Source organism: Zootoca vivipara, chromosome 4 (assembly GCF_963506605.1).
Source record: "Zootoca vivipara chromosome 4, rZooViv1.1, whole genome shotgun sequence".
NCBI lineage: Eukaryota > Metazoa > Chordata > Lepidosauria > Squamata > Lacertidae > Zootoca > Zootoca vivipara.
The window spans coordinates 9,230,907-9,250,038 of record NC_083279.1 but is presented as its reverse complement, the minus strand read 5'-3'; the positions used below and the strand labels follow the sequence as shown (position 1 = coordinate 9,250,038).

The window sequence follows — 19,132 nt, the reverse complement described above, 5'->3', positions numbered from 1 at the left end:
CCTGGGTCCCAAGACATTAATTATCATCATCATCATGACTGTCTAAACTGCCCTGCTTCCCCTAAAGCAAACAACAGGCAGTGGTCACTCAACTCTACCCAGCCGAAAATAGGAGAATTGCCCCCATCAACTTCATTTAGCAACCAGTCTAGTGACAAAGGTAAATGTCCAGGTTCTGGGAGTCAGAAGAATTAAGTAGGGTTGCCAGACTCAAATAGAGGGCAGGACTTCTGTGCCTTTAATTGCCCTGCTCTCTTTTGAGTCTGGACACCTTAAGGAGAAACCAGCAGACCCTTTGCTTGGGAATTAAACAAAGGGTCTGCTGGTTTCTCTTTAAGGTTTCCAGACTCAAAAGAGAGCAGGGCAATTAAAAGCACAGAAGTCCTGCCCTCTATTGAGTCTGGCAACCCTACTTAATTCTTCTGACTCCCAGAACCTGGACATTTACCTTTGTCACTAGACTGGTTGCTAAATGAAGTTGATGGGGGCAATTCTATTTTCGGCTGGGTAGAGTTGAGTGACCACTGCCTGTTGTTTGCTTTAGGGCACGGGTGTCAAACACAAGGCCCGGGGGCCAAATCCGGCCCGCCAGACCTCGTCATGTGGCCCGCCGAGCACCCCAGCCTGCGGGACCTAGCAGCAGGACCTTGCTGCTGAAGCGCCGCACCGACAAAGCGCCGACAAACAGCTGGGGCCAGGGGGGGTAGAAAGGTGGCCGGAGCAGCGCTGCACGGAGAGTCCTAAGCCTCTGGGACGCAGCAGTGCTCTGTAGCACTTTGAATCCTCCTCCTGCCACGGCTCGGCGCCTGGAAACGGCTGCTGCTGCTGCTGAAGCACAGACAAAGCACCCAGCAGCGCCGCGTGGAGGAGGAGGAGGATTCAAAGTGCTACAGAGCACTGCTGCGTCCCAGAGGCTCGGGACTCTCCGCACGGCGCTGCCGCCTCCTCCTCCTCCTCCTCTTGCCTCACCTCCTCCTCCTCCTCCTCCTGCCGCGGCTCAGCCTCACGAACGTGCAACTCTGAGGCTTTATGCACTTCTCCTAAAACGGACACCCGCTGCCTCACGCTGCACGGGAAATGCTTTTTGCCCCTGGGTCCCTTTGCGCTCTTTTCTGGCGCTGAATCAAGGCGGTGACCCCCCCTTCCCTTTCTTTCTTCCTCTCTCGTTCTTATTCTTTCTTTCCCTCTCCTTCCTTCCTTCTTTATCTCTGTCTTCTCTCCCTCTTTCTTTTTCGTTCCTTCTTTATTCCTTCTTTCCTACTCTTCTTTCTCTCACCTCTTTCCTTCCTCTTTCCCTCCTGCTCCCTCTTTTCTTTCTTTCTTCCTTCCTTCCTTCCTTTCTTCCTTCTGTCCTTCTCATCTTTCTTCCTCTCCCTCTCCCTCATTCTTATTCTTTCTTTCCCTCTACTTCCTTCCTTATTTCTCCCTTTCCGTCTTCTCTCCCTCTTTCTTTTTCTTTCCTTCTTTATTCCCTTCCTTATTTCCTACTCTTCTTTCTCTCCCCTCTTTCCTTCCTTCCTCTCTCCCTCCCACTCCCTCTTTTCTTTCTTCCTTCCTTCCTTCCTCCCTTCCTCCCTCCCTCCCTCCCTCCCTCTCCTCAGAAACATAGGATGCTGCTTTATACTTCTGGCCCTTAAACCCTGGAACCAGGAGAGCAGCTCCAGTTAGTCAACCTCAGCCAGTCCCTTTGGTGAAGGGTGGTGGCTCACTGGCAGAACATCTGTCCTGCATGCAGAAGGACCCCAGCATCTCCAGGTACTAGTAGCTCTGCAAAGGTCCTGCATGAAACCCTAGCGAGCCTCCACCACCCAGTGCAGTTACCAAAAATCATTTTTCAATAAATTGTACAATAATTGTACATTTGAATATCTACTTGCCATTATTCTGACTATGTTTCTGCTTTCAGAGCTAGTTATTACTTACATTATTACAAAAAACAGTAATAATTGAATGCAGTGACAATAATTTATGATAATAAAGAGTGGACACATAGTCCTACAGATACAACCGGCCCTTTGAGGGTGACCAAACTGCTGATGCGGCCCCTGATGAATTTGAGTTTGACACCCCTGCTTTAGGGGATGCAGGGCAGTTTAGACAGTCATGATGATAATTAATGTCTTATACCCCCGCCCAACTGACTGGGGTGTGTCTTTTTTTCAAGGTTTCTCATTTGAATGGAATTGTTTTTTGGGCAGAAATTCTTTTTCCTAAATAAGAATCTTTGTCATCGTTAACCCTGAAGTGATTTAATAAGTGAAAGCAGAGCGAGACAAAGCTACTTCCCTTCTTTTGTTCAACAAGGAGACATTTTCCATTCTTCAGTAAAAACGTGAAAATCCACATGGTTTGAAGAGGCTGTTCTCCCCAAGAGCAGGCTGCGAGGGCATTGCCAGCTGGACTGTTTGAGACAGCCAGTTCTATTTTAATACATCCACGCAGTGCACTGTGTACAGGCATGCTAAAAGAACAAGAACGGCAAGTGTGTTTTCTTAAGTAACTGGTTGCCTCCATCCCAGGCCACCAGGTGCATTGACTGGGTTCACTGGTGTGAACAAAGGGCCTGCTTTTGCGACTAGGATGAGGATTCTTAAGGCTACTGATACATGGCTGAAGTGACTGGACTGTGGAAGAAAATAGATGGAAAACAAGACGGGGGGGGGGGCTGCTGAAATTGTACAGTGAGATTCTCTTTTCCCACTCCCCCCATCCTTTACACAGGTTAACAAATGGTGGTTCTGTCATTCAATGGCATGGTCCTGCAAGAATTGATAAGCAACATATGAAAGGGCACATATACTGTGCATATAATTTCTGAGTGAGTAGAAAAAAAATATTTTAAGCAACAAAACATGTTAATTGCAGGGGGAAGTGGCAAATGTCTCAATAACAGCAATGCTTAGCATTCATCCAGCGGTTTCACTGAGTGTTCTTGAAGTGGTTCAGGTGCATTGGGTCAGTATTTCTAATAACTCTAGTAACATATCTGTAAGACAGCATTCCTATAGCCTAGGCTACCTCACAGGGTTGTTGTGAGGGTAAAACAGGGGACGCTTTGTAAGCTGCCATGAACTCCTTGGCAGAGGCATATAATAAAAATGTAGCAACAATTGTTACCATGACCTTCTATATAGTCAGGCCATGGCTAAGGTGAGATTTGAACCAGGAACTCTTGTAAATATGTAAGATTGGGAGTGGCGAACCTGAGGCCTGTGGGCCAAATATGACCCTCTAGTCCTCCCCAAGATGTTGCTTTGATTCCTTTACTTTCAGCATTTATCTGGAAAAATGATAAATCTGTATCAGATTCACATATTGTTCATATATATTGTTTGTGCAACAAGCTTTTGTACTTCGAATGTAGGATTGTGATCACAGAAGAGGGAGTTGGTAGTTTTGACTAATGTTTAGTATGTCTGCCAAGTGTTCGTATTGTTATGGGATTCGGAATGACCCCCCCCCTTCCAAACCCTAGAAATTAATAATTGGTAGGATTTTGGTTATTTGGGATATGAAGGGAGAAATACAAGCTGCAAAACTGTACAAGACGAGGAATCCCTGGGCTGGCTTATGCAAACTAGCCGGTCTGGGCTAATGAAGAGCAAATCCATTAACACGACAAAAGGTTTTTGATGGCCCATCGAAGATGAATCTTGGACCTGAGCTGGCAGAGGTTGGCAAGGTGATGGTGTGTGTGTCAGAGAGTGATTAGCAAGGTGTGCTGGGAAGAAGGGGAAGAACAAAAACACAGAGATCCATCTTGAGTTGGAAGGCTGGGAGACATGCCCTGTTGCTCTGTCCCAGCTCCTGCCAACCTAGCAGTTCGAAAGCATGTCAAAGTGCAAGTAGATAAATAGGTACCGCTCCAGCGGGAAGGTAAATGGCGTTTCCGTGCACTGCTCTGGTTCGCCAGAAGCTGTTTAGTCATGCTGGCCACATAACCTGGAAGCTGTACACTGGCTCCCTTGGCCAGTAAAGCTAGATGAGTGCTGTAACCCCAGAGTCGTCCGTGACTGGACCTAATGGTCAAGGGTCCCTTTACCTTTTAAGATCTGGACTCCCTTCATGCAGACTGAAGGTGTAAATATGAGAAGAAACCATATTTCTTAAACCTATGACAGCCTTTGCCGTGTACAGACTCTGGTTGAGAACCAAGACTCGGGAATCCTGTGCACGGCTTGGCAGGGATTGGAGTGACCAGTAACAGTAGGGAGGAGGGCACTTGGTCCAGCCTTTGAAGCTCTGAGCGCTACTCATGAGAATGTATGTAAAGCACATTTTGTCCATTTTCAGGAAGGCATGCCTGCTTTTGGAAGCTTCTCCTCTCCTCTCCTCTCTCCCACCTCAAATGCAATGTGGCATAAATAGAACTAGGCAGCGTTCCAACCTGACTACATCTATAGGTCACAACTGCCTTATCCTGATTTAGAAATGGGAACCCTGAGACAGGAAGTTGCCTTGTTTACAAGAAGCAGGGTAACCACAATTGCAAACAAAGCTGAAAGATTCCACTGTAGCTTTCGCTATGACGAACTGGCTAGGGTGCTGAATGCTCACTCTGGAGGGTGGTGGCGAGGCAGAGAGTAGTGTCAACAGTGACAAACTCTGCAGTCACACAGCTGGGTCCATGACCCAAAAGCACACGCGAATATAAAATCTTCTTTGTTTTCCAAACTTCTGACTGCAAAGGCGCAATCCCTCCGTCCCTCGACACTCTGTGCTTGAGAATGGATCACTTTTAGAGTAGGAAAGGATAGGCGTGACCTGGTATCAGAGGAGGCCATGTTTCTGCATGGGCTGTTTCTGTATTTCAATACGAGTCTCTGTTCTGGGTTTGCCTCCAGATTGGAAAAAACTCAAATGGCAGCAACTTTTGCAGAAATGCAACCAGCTGCCTTCTTTCAAGTTGGGTGGTTCTGCTGCATCATTGTGTTGGAGTGACTTGAATGTGGCAGTATTCCCTGACTCCTGTAGAAGTGAATGGGAAGGAGGGGAAGGCCCGAGTAGCGAGAAGTGCAATGTTCCAGAAGTTCTCTTGCAATGTTGGGAAAGATTGAGGGCACAAGGAGAAGGAGACGACAGAGGACGAGATGGTTGGACAGTGTTCTCGAAGCTACCAACATGAGTCTGACCAAACTGCGGGAGGCGGTGCAAGACAGGAGTGCCTGGCGTGCTATGGTCCATGGGGTCACGAAGAGTTGGACACGACTAAACGACTAAACAACAACAAGCAGGCACCGTTGCAGCGGCTCCATATTCCTGTTTGCCACAGAGAGTCTGCCACCTTCCTCTGGTGAGTGTGACGAGCAACCAGGCTCCTTCCCAACCTTGAAGCTGAAATCATCCTGGCAGGTGCACAGTCATTCCCTCTCCCTCTCATACTCCCAAGGTTGAGAAGAAGGTTAAGGGTAGCTTGGCAGCAGAGAGGCATGGCCATGCAGTGCCAAACCAGGAACACCCACCCACATTTTCTACTCTAATGCAATAAACAGAAGAAGGGGGGCTTTTTCAGCCACTGCTTGGCAGAGCCAGAGCTTGCATGAGCCAGCGCTTGCATGTTTTCTCCTCCCTTCCCAGTAGGGGAAGGGTGGCGGGGCTTCCTTGAAGCATCAAAAGCTTCCTTGCTGAGCATCAACTAAGTCAGTAGGGGAGTTGCAGGAAGCAGGCAACCATTATTTTTTGTTTACTTACCAAGCTCAGCCTACAATTGTGGGGCCCCTATAGAAAATTCTCTGGAAGGCGATAGCTTGGTTCATATCCAGTTCTGGCCCTTCTCAAAGTGGATCTAGTTCAAATTACAGTGGTACCTCGCAAGACGAATGCCTCACGCAACGAAACTTCGCAAGACGAAAGCGTTTTGCGATGTTTTTGGTGACTTGCAAGACAAAGTTTTCTATGGCCGTGCTTCGCAAGATGAAGTTTTTCGGCGGGTTTTTTTTGGTGCGTTTTTTTTTTTTGCTGCGGCAAACCGCGCTTCGCAAGGCGAAATTATCACAAGACGAAGCGACTTGTGGAACGAATTAATTTTGTCTTGCAAGGCACCACTGTAATGGACATGCCTGACATAGTTGGATAAAAACCCATGTCTGGAATTGGAGGACATCCATCCCTGCCTCTATTTTTTGAGATGCATACATTTTTTTGGGGGAATATACAGCTTTATGGGACCCAGGTGGCGCTGTGGTTAAACCACTGAGCCTAGGGCTTGCTGATCAGAAGGTCGGCAGTTCGAATCCCTGTGACGGGGTGAGCTCCCGTTGCTTGGTCCCAGCTCCTGCCAACCTAGCAGTTCGAAAGCACGTCAAAATGCAAGTAGATAAATAGGAACCGCTACAGCGGGAAGGTAAACGGCGTTTCCATGTGCTGCTCTGGTTTGCCAGAAGCAGCTTTGTCATGCTGGCCACATGACCTGGAAGCTGTACGCCGGCTCCCTTGGCCAATAATGCGAGATGAGCGCGCAACCCCAGAGTCGGTCACGACTGGACCTAATGGTCAGGGGTCCCTTTACCTTTACCTTTATACAGCTTTATGGTGGAGCAGGCAACTGGCAGCCCTGGAATTCTGTCTGACTCCTGTGTGCTAATTTTTGTTCACCGGAAAAGCCTTTGGTTTCAATGCCCCTTTGTTATGAAGCGCTTCATCTGCTTGCCCCTGAGAAGTGGGCAAAAGGGCTTCCTAAATCCCTGCTTCCTCAGTGTCAATAGCAGCAGAAACTCGGGCACACCCACCTTTATACACCTCAGCTGTTCACACCTCAGCTCTAATCCCCCTTTCCTTGAACAGAAGCGGAGGCCCTGTTGGAGTTCTCCCAAAGGCCATCTTAGCTCTTTCAAGCCTCTGTGTTGGAGCTGACCCAAATCCAAATTGCCCATAGTGGGGGGGGGGAGGATGTTGCAGCTCCTTTGTCTGTGGCTCACGTGGGAAGGAGTCAGTGGGGCTGAAATCAGTTTTGCTGGCCCTTCATTGCTGGCTCAGGTAAAAGAAATAAATAACGGGTCTCTGTATAAGATGCCTACCAGTGAAACAGGTTTTGAGCATCTTTAGTTGTGCTCTTGCTTCCTGTCTCGCACTTTCCCCACAAAAACCGAGAAGAGAATAGTTTCCTAGTACTGTACCATCGTCGTGCCTCAGAATGAAAGCTGCAGCACAGAACAAGCTGAAGATTTGGGCTCGACAACATTCTTGCGGCAGTTTGGAATGTAGAACGAAATTAGTTGCAAAAAAAGAGAGAGGCATGCTAAGATGTGAGTCAGCTGATCTGCAAGGGAACCTTTCTGGATCAGAGTTCATCCCCGTGGAAAGAGCACATTCACTTTGCAAAAGGGATCTGTGGATGTTCCACACACACACGTGGGTCAAGGGGAGAATATGGCCCCGAGTGATGCATCTGCTCCAAAGGCAGCAGGCTGTGCTCGAGCATGAACCTCCGAACGCATTTATTATTCTTTGTGGGCAATAATAAATGAGGCACTGCAGCCAGAGGTTTTGAGTTACAGTGCTGTGGAGCAGTAACCAGCCATCAACAAAAAATATACCTCACTTGGGCCGGATGCACATAAAACATCTTTAAGTTACAAAGTGCAATGTCAGAATTCGGGGGGGGGGGGAGATTCCTGGATGCACCCTATTCAATAAGCAGCTCAGTCATTGGCTTGAAGCAGCTGTTTGCTACCTGAGCTGCCGGACGTTCTGCTGCAGTGGAAGTTGCTCGTTCTTCAGTTCCCTTCCCCTCCTGCACAGTGGAAATGGCTGCGACTTTAACACACCGGCCTGTTTCAAATACCGTAGAGGACAAAATGCAAAATAAAGGTTGTAAAGTTCCGGATGTGTTAGAACTGCAGTTCCATGCACTCTGATCTAGGAATATGTCGTTCCGAATTCGGTGGGGCCTACTTCCAAATTTAACAAGTCTAATCCTATTCCCATTTCAGGAGCCTCTATGTAAAAGGAGTAAACTACTGAAATTAGTCGTCTTACTCCTCCCTCAACCTTTATTAATTTGGAACAAGCTGATTCTAGGCTGCAGTTCCTGGATTCGCTGGATTTTTTTTGCAGTTCTTCCTCTGCCCTTCCTCTGTCATTTTGAAGGCAGCATTTTTTCTTCCCTTCAGCTCTGATTATCTTGAGATGGTCTGCCAGATGTGTTTTGGCAAGGCATCTGAAAGAACCCCCAGCCGACTGGCTTTTTTGAGTGGCCCAAGGCTGCAGTCCTGTGTGTGCACACGCCATGTGAAAGTCAGCGGGGCTTAAGCAGCCTGAGATCAGGAGGGCATCTTTTGCCTCTGCAATTTTGGTTCATTTCCTCCCTTCACCTGTCTTTCGGTTTGTTTATTTTAGTGGTGCTGACGGCAGGTGTTTACGGGAAGAAAACTGGAGATGGTGCTTGCAGCATCCAGTAAACAGGTTGTGTGAGAAGACAGTGCAGTTTGCCAAGCATGTAATCTCTCTCTCTTCCGTCATTAATATTATTTTTAAGAGGCTACAAAATAAGGCTGGCCTTGTGATCTGTCACAACACATAAGTAGTTGCACTGAAACTCATCATATCGGGGCTCTGTGTTTTGTTGCCTTTTAAGATGGCAAAGGCAAGGAGGATACATACCGGTGTTTGTTTGCCATGTTTCCAACAGGGGAGCTCAGGCCTGTAAAAATAAAGGTTGTTAACACCTCCCCATCCCCTGCATAAATGCCGTTGTGGCACTGTCAAAAAGCAAAAAGCAAAATGCAATTAATCTCACAGGTTTAAAGTTACTCCGCTTATCAATTGGTTTTAATAAAATATGAATTGCCTTAGTGCTGAGCGCTTGTCAGTAATCCCAGCGCCTTTGCATTCATTGTCCCGAGCATGTGGCTGTCGAAGAAGCAGAGGCAATCTTTGGCTCCATTAACTGAAACATAGCGCCCAGATCAAGATAAGTAAGGAGCCTATCACAACATCTCCTCTTTTGTGCTTGTGTGTGTGTTGGATGAAAACATTATACTTGTGCAATTTAAAACCCTAACTCTGCAGGGTTCTGATTCATGCCGGGAACTTCCATGAGTGGACCCGGCTGGTTTCTCACTACAGGTGTTGAGATCCAGCATGATGTGGGTGGTGGCTGTGCTGTTGAGAACTTGACGAAGAGGACAAGGTAGCCAGCTGAGAACTGCATGATGGGAAGCAGCTGAATAGGGCTAGAGTTCCACTCTATTCTTCCACATCACATCTGGAGTACAGTAACTGGTTTGGACCACACATTTTAAGGACATTGGGAGACTGGAGCGTATTCAGAGGAAGGCAGCCAGGAGGGGAAGGAACCTGGAAACCAAAATCCCATGAGGGAACAGTTGAAAGGAGAGAAGGTTAAGGAGAAACTGATGAGTGGATGCTGCCGGGAAGCAGGTTTTGGCTAAACCTTAGGGAAAACCTTTCACTAGTTAGAGTTGTTTGACACTGTAGCAGGTGGCCCTGAGAGGTGGTGGGTTCTACCTCACAGGATTGTTGTGAGGGTAAAATGGAGAGCAGCAGGGAAGTTTGTATGCCACCTTGAGCTCCTTGGGAAAAATGCAGTAATGCAATAGTAAATGAAATAAGTAAATGAAATAAAAGCGGACCATAAAAAGCATTGGTCTACAAAAATGGTTCCATATTTGAGTTCTCCAGTACCCTAGTGGCTTACCTTGTACCCTGATGTCGTAATATTGTGCATTTCTTCTTTTGATGTGTGCCTCCTTTGCACTTTTTTTAGCATTGTGGCTTCTGGGTTGCTCTACCATTGTTGTAAAAATGCTTTGTTATTGTTGTTGTTGTTTAGTCGTTTAGTCGTGTCCGACTCTTCGTGACCCCATGGACCAGAGCATGCCAGGCACTCCTGTCTTCCACTGCCTCCCGCAGTTTGGTCAAACTCATGTTGGTAGCTTCGAGAACACTGTCCAACCATCTCATCCTCTGTCGTCCCCTTCTCCTTGTGCCCTCAATCTTTCCCAACATCAGGGTCTTTTCCAGGGAGTCTTCTCTTCTCATGAAGTGGCCAAAGTATTCGAGCCTCAGCTTCAGGATCTGTCCTTCCAGTGAGCACTCAGGGCTGATTCCTTAAGAATGGATAGGTCCATGGGACTCTCAAGAGTCTCCTCCAGCACCATAATTCAAAAGCATCAATTCTTCGGCAATCAGCCTTCTTTATGGTCCAGCTCTCACTTCCAAACATCACTACAGTACTGGGAAAACCATAGCTAACTATACGAACCTTTGTTGGCAAGGTGATGTCTCTGCTTTTTAAGATGCTGTCTAGGTTTGCCATTGCTTTTCTCCCAAGAAGCAGGCGTCTTTTAATTTTGCTGTCACCATCTGCAGTGATCACGGAGCCCAAGAAAGTGAAATCTCTCACTGCCTCCATTTCTTCCCCTTCTATTTGCCAGGAGGTGATGGGACCAGTGACCATGATCTTAGTTTTTTTGATGTTGAGCTTCAGACCATATTTTGCGCTCTCCTCTTTCACCCTCATTAAAAGGTTCTTTAATTCCTCCTCACTTTCTGCCATCAAAGTTAAAAATGCTAGGCCCGTTATATTCTACAGCATCTCCACTAAGAGCAAAACCATACATTAAAAGCAAGCAAGAAAACAGAATCTTCTGCAGTTGCCCATTTGGCCCAGGGAGCTGTTATCTCGGAGTCTGTTTGGGGTTGACTATCCCTCTGAGGTTGCTGTAATGCGCCACCCCTCTCTTCATAGGGCAAGAAGGCTTGCATGAAAATTTTTAACACAGGTCTCTCTTGCAGCTGATACATGTACTCAAGAGGTGGAGGGGGGAATGCAGGGGTAGAACTTCCTGTCATATGTCATTTGACCTCAGGTATATTCCGGGGCAGAAGTGGGGAATCGGTTGTCTTCCAGAGGTTGTTGGACTCCAAATCCCATCATCTGTGGCTATTGGAAATACTGGCTGGGGCTGATGGGAGCTTGAGTCCATTGACAAATGGAAGACAACCCCATCCCTATTCCAGATGGACAGATTTACAGGAGAGAAGAGCTTCTGTGCATTAGATGGTTGTACAAACCAGGGTTTTAATAGGTGTGGCTATTTTCCAAGCCCTGCACAACAACAGCTTTTTCAGAAGCGGACAATCGCTCCTTCTGTGCAGCTGGCAAAGGAGCCCCCTTCCATAGAATCTGGTTAGCATTCACACAAACAGAATCCTCCATAAATACAGTATTGCTTACCAGCCTGCCATCCCCTGTGAATGCTCTATAAAAGCTGATGTATATTTTCGCACCATTTAGAATGCTTCATGTTAATTTCTCTGTGCGGCTTTAAATGCTGCACATTTGTCATATTTCCGTAAACTTAGCATTTTATGAGCCTTTTGCGGATTCAGTTACTGGAGGGTAGTTTCTATCTGCACAGTTTAGAACTTTCCTTCCACAGTTTGAGAGGCATACTTGCTATGGTTCCGTGTGAAATTGCTACCATATATTTTATTACTTCAAGTCATTAGCTTACTTGTTAATACATTAGCTCAGATAGGAGTTTTATCTGTTGCACTGTGCCTGCCTGCCTCCTCCTTTATGAAGCTGATTTATAGTCTTGTTATGTCTCACAACAGTCTTGTGAGTTATCTAGGGCAGGGGTGGCCAACTCCCAAGAGACTCTGATCTACTCACAGAGTTAAAAACCGGGAGTGGTCTACCCCCTTTTGGGGGGTTCAGGTCAAAGCTGTTGAGTTTTTTTAAGGAAGGGAAGCCCTGTTTTTTGGAGTTTAGGTCAAACTTGTTGAGCTTCTTTTAGAAGGGAGGGAGGCCCATTTCTGTTTAGGGCTTCAGGTCATAGTTCAGCTTTTTTTAGGGAGGAGGAAAATTTTGGGTGAGCTTTTTTTAGGGGTGCCAGTGATCTAGCAGTGATCTACCACAGACATCCAGTGATCTACTGGTAGATCACAATCTACCTGTTGGACGTGCCTGATCTAGGGCATTATTGTTATGAAATGTAACACAGGGTTGATTGATTGATTGATTGATTGATTGATTTTACTTATATGCCACTTTTCCGCAACGAGCCATGTCCAAAGTGGCCTGCAGCAAACATTCAAAACATCAAAATAGAGAACATTGTATTTCCAGTTGTATATACAAAATACAGAACATGTCAGTAAATATAAAACAACAACAGTTTAGCAACACAGAATGATTTCAGTATTACAAAAGCAAACAAAGGCTTAAATACAGAGCAAAAACAAAAGCTAGCCAACCATAGATTTTCTGGTCCTGGTCTTGCTGCACTCCACAGCAGGGTTGTATCCAGCTAAGAGCAGACCCACTGAAAATAATGGTGGTAAGTTAGCCCATGGCTGCTAATTTCAAAGTCTCTTCTGAGTATGAATGGCATTGGGTACAACATGTGGTTAATGGGGTCTCCCTGACCCCCAGCATTCAGATTGCACAAGAAGCGAGTTGTAGGTGGGCACATGTTTATGCAGAGGTTTGTTTGTGGCTACGGACATGTGTGTGCCTCTTGGTTCATGTACATCTTGCTAAACAATGTAAAAAGCATGTATGGGCTCACGTGGATGGAATGTACGTAGCAATCCTACGTGATGGTCTGCAGGTAGATCTGGGAGAGAACCCTGCCTTCAGCCCTGGAAAGCTGCTGCCAATCTGTGTAGACAGTAATGAGCTAGGTGAACCAATAATCTGACTCAGGAACACAGGGAGCGGACTTATGCCATGTGGTTAACATTATCAGCCAACCAGCTTGGAAGGAGCCAGTCCTACTTCAACTAGGCCAACGGAATTTGAAGACCACCACTAACTTTGATCCATTAATTTCATTGAGTCTACTCTGAGTAGCATTCATTTGACTACAACCCCAGGCCTCGGCAGGATTTTTGAGTTTGCTTTTGCATCTGGGCCAATTATGAGTTGTTGTCCTTTCAAAGGGTTGTTGTTGTTCAGTCATTCAGTCATGTCCGACTCTTCGTGACCCCATAGACCAGAGCACGGCAGGCACTCCTGTCTTCTTACAAAGGGTACTCTGAGTAAAAGTAACCGTGAGCCCTTTCATTCCACCTGAGCATTTGAATGGTGTCGTTCATGCCCATGCCCTGAGGAGCCAGGCTTTGGAGATCATCCCTTCTCTTCTTGCTGCTTGAGAAATGGCAGAGAGAACAGTGGATCCTCTGTAGCTACGCCACCTCCCCAAATACATATATAGGCTTTCATGTCTGAAACGGAGAGGGTATGGGCTTCACAACAGAGGCAGCTACGGTGATTGTTATCATGTTATCACACTTACTTCCTTGTACAGCCTAAGAACATAAGAATAATTGCACTGGATCAAACCAAAGGGCCCTATAGTCCACCGTCGTATTCCCAGAGTGGCCAACCAGATGCCTGCAAGCGGGACTTGTATGCAACAGCACCCTGGAAAGTCGCTGCCCTTCAGTGTGAGCAGGGCTGAACTAGATGGACCAATTGGTCTGACTTCATATAAGGCACCTTCCTGTGAAGCCGCCACCTTTAGGGTGCAAAATGCTAGTAAGTTCCTCTGTTCAAGTGCCATGGAAATTAATTGGAACAGCAGTAGATCTTTCTGCTGAACCGTCCTCTGTTGATCTCCCTTCCCCTCCTTGGACCTTTGTATATATTCCAATTTAAATATCTCACATTGCTATTGAGTTATCCTCCAAAGTGTTTATAGTCATTAGGCTTTCACAGTGAGGGCTATCAGGCTCCTTGGGAAGAATGTTTTGACAATATTTGAAGCTTGTAGCTCACGCCATAGTTTCTGCTTGATGTTTTGTTTCTTTCCAACAGACTGGGGTTCCATCTGTCTACCTGATGGTATGAATGTCACCCTATAGCATTAATTGCGCTTAAAGCAAAAGCATTAATATCTGCCTGGCGACGTGATCTTTCCATGAATCGAGCAGCAATTCAGAGTTCACCTGCTCCATTTCTGTAGGCCGAGAGAAATGGTGACTTGCCCAAGGCCACAAAGTATGCTTCAAATATTAGCAAGAATTTGCAACGGGGTTCAATCCTGCACCGGATGCACTCTTACGACATTACTGGAACAAGGCACATATTTGCAGTGATATTGCAGATTTGTAAACTCTCTTTAATTTTTGAAAGCTTTAATTCCAGTCCTCCATGGTTTGGAATCAACAGCTCCACTTTTAGTTTGCACATATATACACATACATAATTTTATTTGTATGCCATCATTCCACAGTTCCAATCATGCTCAAAGCTTTCAACATGAAAAGAATACATAGCCTCCAACATAACAAAAGTAGTCATAAACAATAAAGAAAATATTTAAAAATACACAACCAAACGGAACAATTTCCACAAATCTGAATCCACATAGATCTAAAATAAATATACAAACAACAACAACAACCCCCTCCCAACAAAAAACCCCAAACACTGTAGCTGAGTGCTAACCATTCTTGTTTTTCTGGGCTCTTTCCATTGGTAACCTTAGGTTTGCCTTGCCTCCAAAGAAGCAGTGGAAACCAGCATTAAAGTTTGATTTCTATCTGTGGTTTAGCAGGCAAGCAGTTGCCATAGCTAGCCAATATGCGTAAAATGACATTTTAGTGCTAAACTTCAGACTGAAAAGTTGAACTGCACGCAAGATGGGAGGAGGGTAAATGTGACTTTATCATTCTCTACCTGCTAGGATTAGGTAGGAAATGCTGTATAAACGGTAAGGATTTAATTTTGAATCAGTAAGGGCTTTCATCCCTTAGATCATGTTTATATAGTGTAATCTTAATTAAACGTTTTATAATGCTGAACTTTGCCGTTATTTTTCTAATGAAAACAGAAGTGTGTAAAACTTGAGCTGCTGTAGCTCTGCTAATACCCTTTAAAATTTATAAGAATAATAATCACTGGTGTCACCCATTTCAAAATCCAGTGGGGAAGAAATGATATATCCTTACTACGATTGTTGTTCATTTAATTAACACAGGTTTCAGAACGTATTACCAGGCCTCCCTGCCTTTAAGCTTTTTCTACCTGTGAGACAAAATAATGAGTTTCATTTGTGCTTCTGTAATTTGAATGGATTTTTATCTGTTTGCGTTCTGTAATTGCTTGATCGTTGATACCTAAGCCATTTGCTCGCAGGTAGTTCCTAGGACTTAAAACAGGACTTTAATAATGCCAATTGCAGTAGTAATGATGATGATAAGCCTTAACATTTGGTATCAACGTTATGCTGCATGGTGGAAACAGCATAATTTCACTTTGGGTTTAACACCTGTGTATGACAAGGGAGAAGGGAAGGAAGGAAATAAGCGGCGTTAAAAGTGTCTGAAATATGTGGTAGGATTGCACCGGCAGCAAACACAGATCCAAGGGCAGAACTGTACATTATGCACATACAGGGGTAGCTGAAGTCCAAAGGCTCCTTTTTCTGAAGAAAAGCAGCTTTGGGAGTGAAATATACTCTTGAGTCCTGTAGTGATTTCATGCTCTTTATTGCAGCTTGTAAAACAGTGAATGAAACTTTCCCCAAAACGTCTGCTGTACATACATTACCGTATTTTTCGCTCCATAAGACACACTTTTTCCCTCCTAAAAAGGAAGGGCAAATGCCTGTGTGTCTTATGGAGTGAAGGCACTGGACGGGAGCGGGATCCCTCGGCTGCTGCTGCAGTCACAAGCGGAGGGGTGCCTCTGCCGCCGGAGCCATGGCTCTCGCTCCACTTGTTTTACAGCAAGCTGGGAGGAGGGATGGAGGGGAGCTCTGTCCGTTCCTCCTCCCAGCTCACTGAAAAACACTCTGCGCGGCTCTCGCTAGCAGCCCCCCCTTTCCCCTGAAGCCTTGGGAAGGTTTGGGAGCGACAGGCAGGTTGTTCGCCGTTGCCCCGCGCTCAGAATATTTTTTTTCTTGTTTTCCTGCTCTAAAAACTAGGTGCATCTTATGGTCAGGTGTGTCTTATGGAGCGAAAAATGCAGTATTTACACAATGGGCCCCACGTGATTGGCTAATTCCGGGCTGCTCCTGCACGCCAACCAGGGCACTGATTCACTTCCACCTGGAGCTGGATTGGGTGGCTCCTGCAGACCAATCAGGCTGCTGCATTCTGGATCCTATTGTTCTAGGATTCAGCTCAGTGCATAACACGGAGGGAGACTCCAAGTAGTTAGGAGTATAGGGGCTGCTTAACCCTCTCTGCCTCTCTGCTCCAAATTGCCTACCTGCCCCCCCAATCTTTCTCAGATTTCCAAGCACATGTTTGCAAGGGGGTCTTTGTGGAACACAGAAAGAATGTAGGGAGGGTTAAGTGCTCCCTCTGCCTTGGGACATTCCTCTGCCTTCCCCTCCCTCCAGCAGGTTGTTTCCCCTTCCTGCGTTGCATAGTCTCAGTCTCAGGAGCTATCCCTGCAGTGAGAGAAAGGATAGCACATCCTTCCCTCCTACCCTGCCCCATGTGTGTGAAACCACCACATTTTCACTCCCCACACCCTTTCCTCCAGCTTTCTAATGGCAGTAGCTGTGGGTGCAAGTTTGGAAATAATTTATGTAGTAAAAGGTAAAGGGACCCCTGACCATTAGGTCCAGTCGTGACCGACTCTGGGGTTGCAGCGCTCATCTCGCATTATTGGCCAAGAGAGCCAGCGTACAGCTTCCAGGTCATGTGGCCAGCATGACTAAGCCGCTTCTGGCGAACCAGAGCAGCACACGGAAATGCTGTTTACCTTCCCGCCGGAGCGGTACCTATTTATCTACTTGCACTTTGACGTGCTTTCGAACTGCTAGGTTGGCAGGAGCAGGGACCGAGCAATGGGAGCTCACCCCGTCGCGGGGGTTAGAACCGCCAACCTTCCGATCGGCAAGCCCTAGGCTCTGTGGTTTAACCCACAGCGCCACCCGTATCCCAATATAGTAAGCCACTGTAAACTTTGCAAGTGGATAGGTGAAAACTCCTATTTTTCAAGTGATAGTTGTAAAGTGTGTTGTACCCACTGTGAAGATGGCAATGGGGCTCCCCATGTTCTGCTTGGGGAAAGGAGAAGAAGGAAATCTGGTTTTTAAGGGTGCAGAGCCTATTGCTGTTTGTGCAAAAGTTGATATTACTTTTTCAACTGCCCTTTGCACATTCTTCAGGAATTGCTGGGTGAGCATTAATATTTATGCGGAATGACATTTGGGCCCCTACAAACTACCGGCATTCTGAGTCGCTTTCAGAATTGAAATCTGAATTAATTTCTTTAGAGATGAGAATTGCCCCTCTGAAGTCTGAGAGAAAATCCCAATTGCATTCTGTTTCTGCCACTTTCTTTTCCAAGCCAGTTTGATTCAGTTGCACGCTCCCGACAGAATACAATTTGTGTTCATATAACAATTATATTGTGCATGGACGTCACCCAGTGCAGCAGACGGATATCACAAATGGAATCTTGGGTTGCCATAAATTATAGTGACCTGAGTTGCTTTTGTTTGCCATAAAGTCTGCAGCTATAGAGGGCAATTACTCTGTAGCCTGGTTTGCTTACAGCTGCTGTGCTCCTTCCTGGTGCTGTGCTGAGCTAACCCAAGATTGGGTTTAGCGTGTTGTCCAAACTTCCTCAAGTTCTCTCCTCGCCAACCACAAGGTGTAGTCAAGGTCTGCACTTGGCTCAGCATGTCCTGCGTATCAGGCCAGCGTCCGAAATGTTTTGGGGGCCTCTTTCATGTTACATAGAAGCAGCAGGATAGCAGGTGCAAGTGGCCTTGTATCTTGTCTTTCCTTCTGGGTTTTGTATGTGGTCCTAGTGTGAAGTGAAGCTGTTTGATTCACATTTCCTCCAGGCCAGCAGATCCTGATCCCCATCAAGGGAAATGTAGGCCTGCCAGCCATTTATCCGTAAAAAGACCCCTCTGTTGCAATATAGACAAGCTGAACAAAATAACACAACACAATGGCCAATAACGATGGCACTAAACACTATTTATAGGCAAATACAAATGATCAGAAATTACAACCAAAGTTTCTAAATCTTCTTCACCACTTGCGGTAGAATAATTCAAAAGTTCGATATATACATAATCTTTCACCAAATATTGCCGGTGGAATAATTCAAAAGAAGAAGAAGAGTTTGGATTTGATATCCCGCTTCATCACTACCCTAAGGAGTCTCAAAGCGGCTAACAATCTCCTTTCCCTTCCTCCCCCACAGCAAACACTCTGTGAGGTGAGTGGGGCTGAGAGACTTCAGAGAAGTGTGACTAGCCCAAGGTCACCCAGCAGCTCTTAACCACTATACCACACTGGCTCTCAAAAGTTCGATATATACATAATCTGTCACCAAATATCGTGGGAACAGAGTTTCCGGATAACCAATCTGTTTCGTTCAATGCTTCATCAGCCAATCTTGATCAATTCTTCATCAGCCAGAATTAATATGAGAAGGATGCAGTTCAATTTCTGAACAAGTTGAAATTACAATATACATGCAATGAAACCTGCGTTTGTATAAAATAAAATGCACAATACAATATGAACTACTAAAATACATACCCAATCTTACATGTATTTTAGTTGTACATATTGTATTATGCATTTTATTTTATACAGATTTCTACTGCGACTGGTGAAGAAGATTTAGAGACTTTGGTTGTAATTTCTGATCATTTGTATTTGCCTATAAATAGTGTTTAGTGCCATTGTTATTGGCCATCGTGTTGTGTTATATTGTTCAGCCTGCCAGCCATTTATGGCAGTCTGCATGGGCTCATCAAATCTCTCTTTGCCATCTTCCTGAGGCGGCAGAAAGACAAAAGTTGGCAGTGGCTCTCAGGCTGCCACACATGCGTGGTGAGCTGCCTTCAACTTGGTGGCTCACGAGGTGTGCTGGCTGGTTCCATGAAATGTGCAAAAGCAGCCCTCAAAAATCATCTGCATGGAACCAACCCTCTTGGCACACACACACCCCCACCAGTTTTTAGATCTTCAGACAGCTGGTGCAAGGAGTGTTGTGGGGGCTGAGGGAGGGAGGAGGCCATTGTCCGAACAGTGTGTTTGTTTGTTTGCTTGGGCAGCAGTGACAGATCTAGGGGTGGCGAGGAGGTCAGACTGACAGCCCTGAGTTCTCCCTGGCCGGCGTTCCAGTCTGGTGGGACCTCGCCGTGTCCTTGATGCTGTGTCGGAGAGCTTCTTG

The 19,132-nt window shown here is 46.0% G+C and overlaps 1 protein-coding gene across 6 annotated transcripts in view; it reads left to right on the top strand.

Annotated features, from left to right (window-relative positions):
* Positions 1-19,132, top strand: part of KLF12 (KLF transcription factor 12) — a 214,884-nt gene that overhangs the window by 32,250 nt on the left and 163,502 nt on the right. Inside the window, exon 1 of one of the 6 annotated variants that reach the window (XM_035114713.2) lies at positions 1,620-5,293. The exons of the other annotated variants lie outside the window; for them this stretch is intronic. The gene's annotated coding sequence lies outside the window, so the exon portion shown is untranslated. Of the gene's footprint in view, positions 1-1,619; positions 5,294-19,132 lie in introns of those variants that run through there. 6 annotated transcript variants of the gene reach the window in all.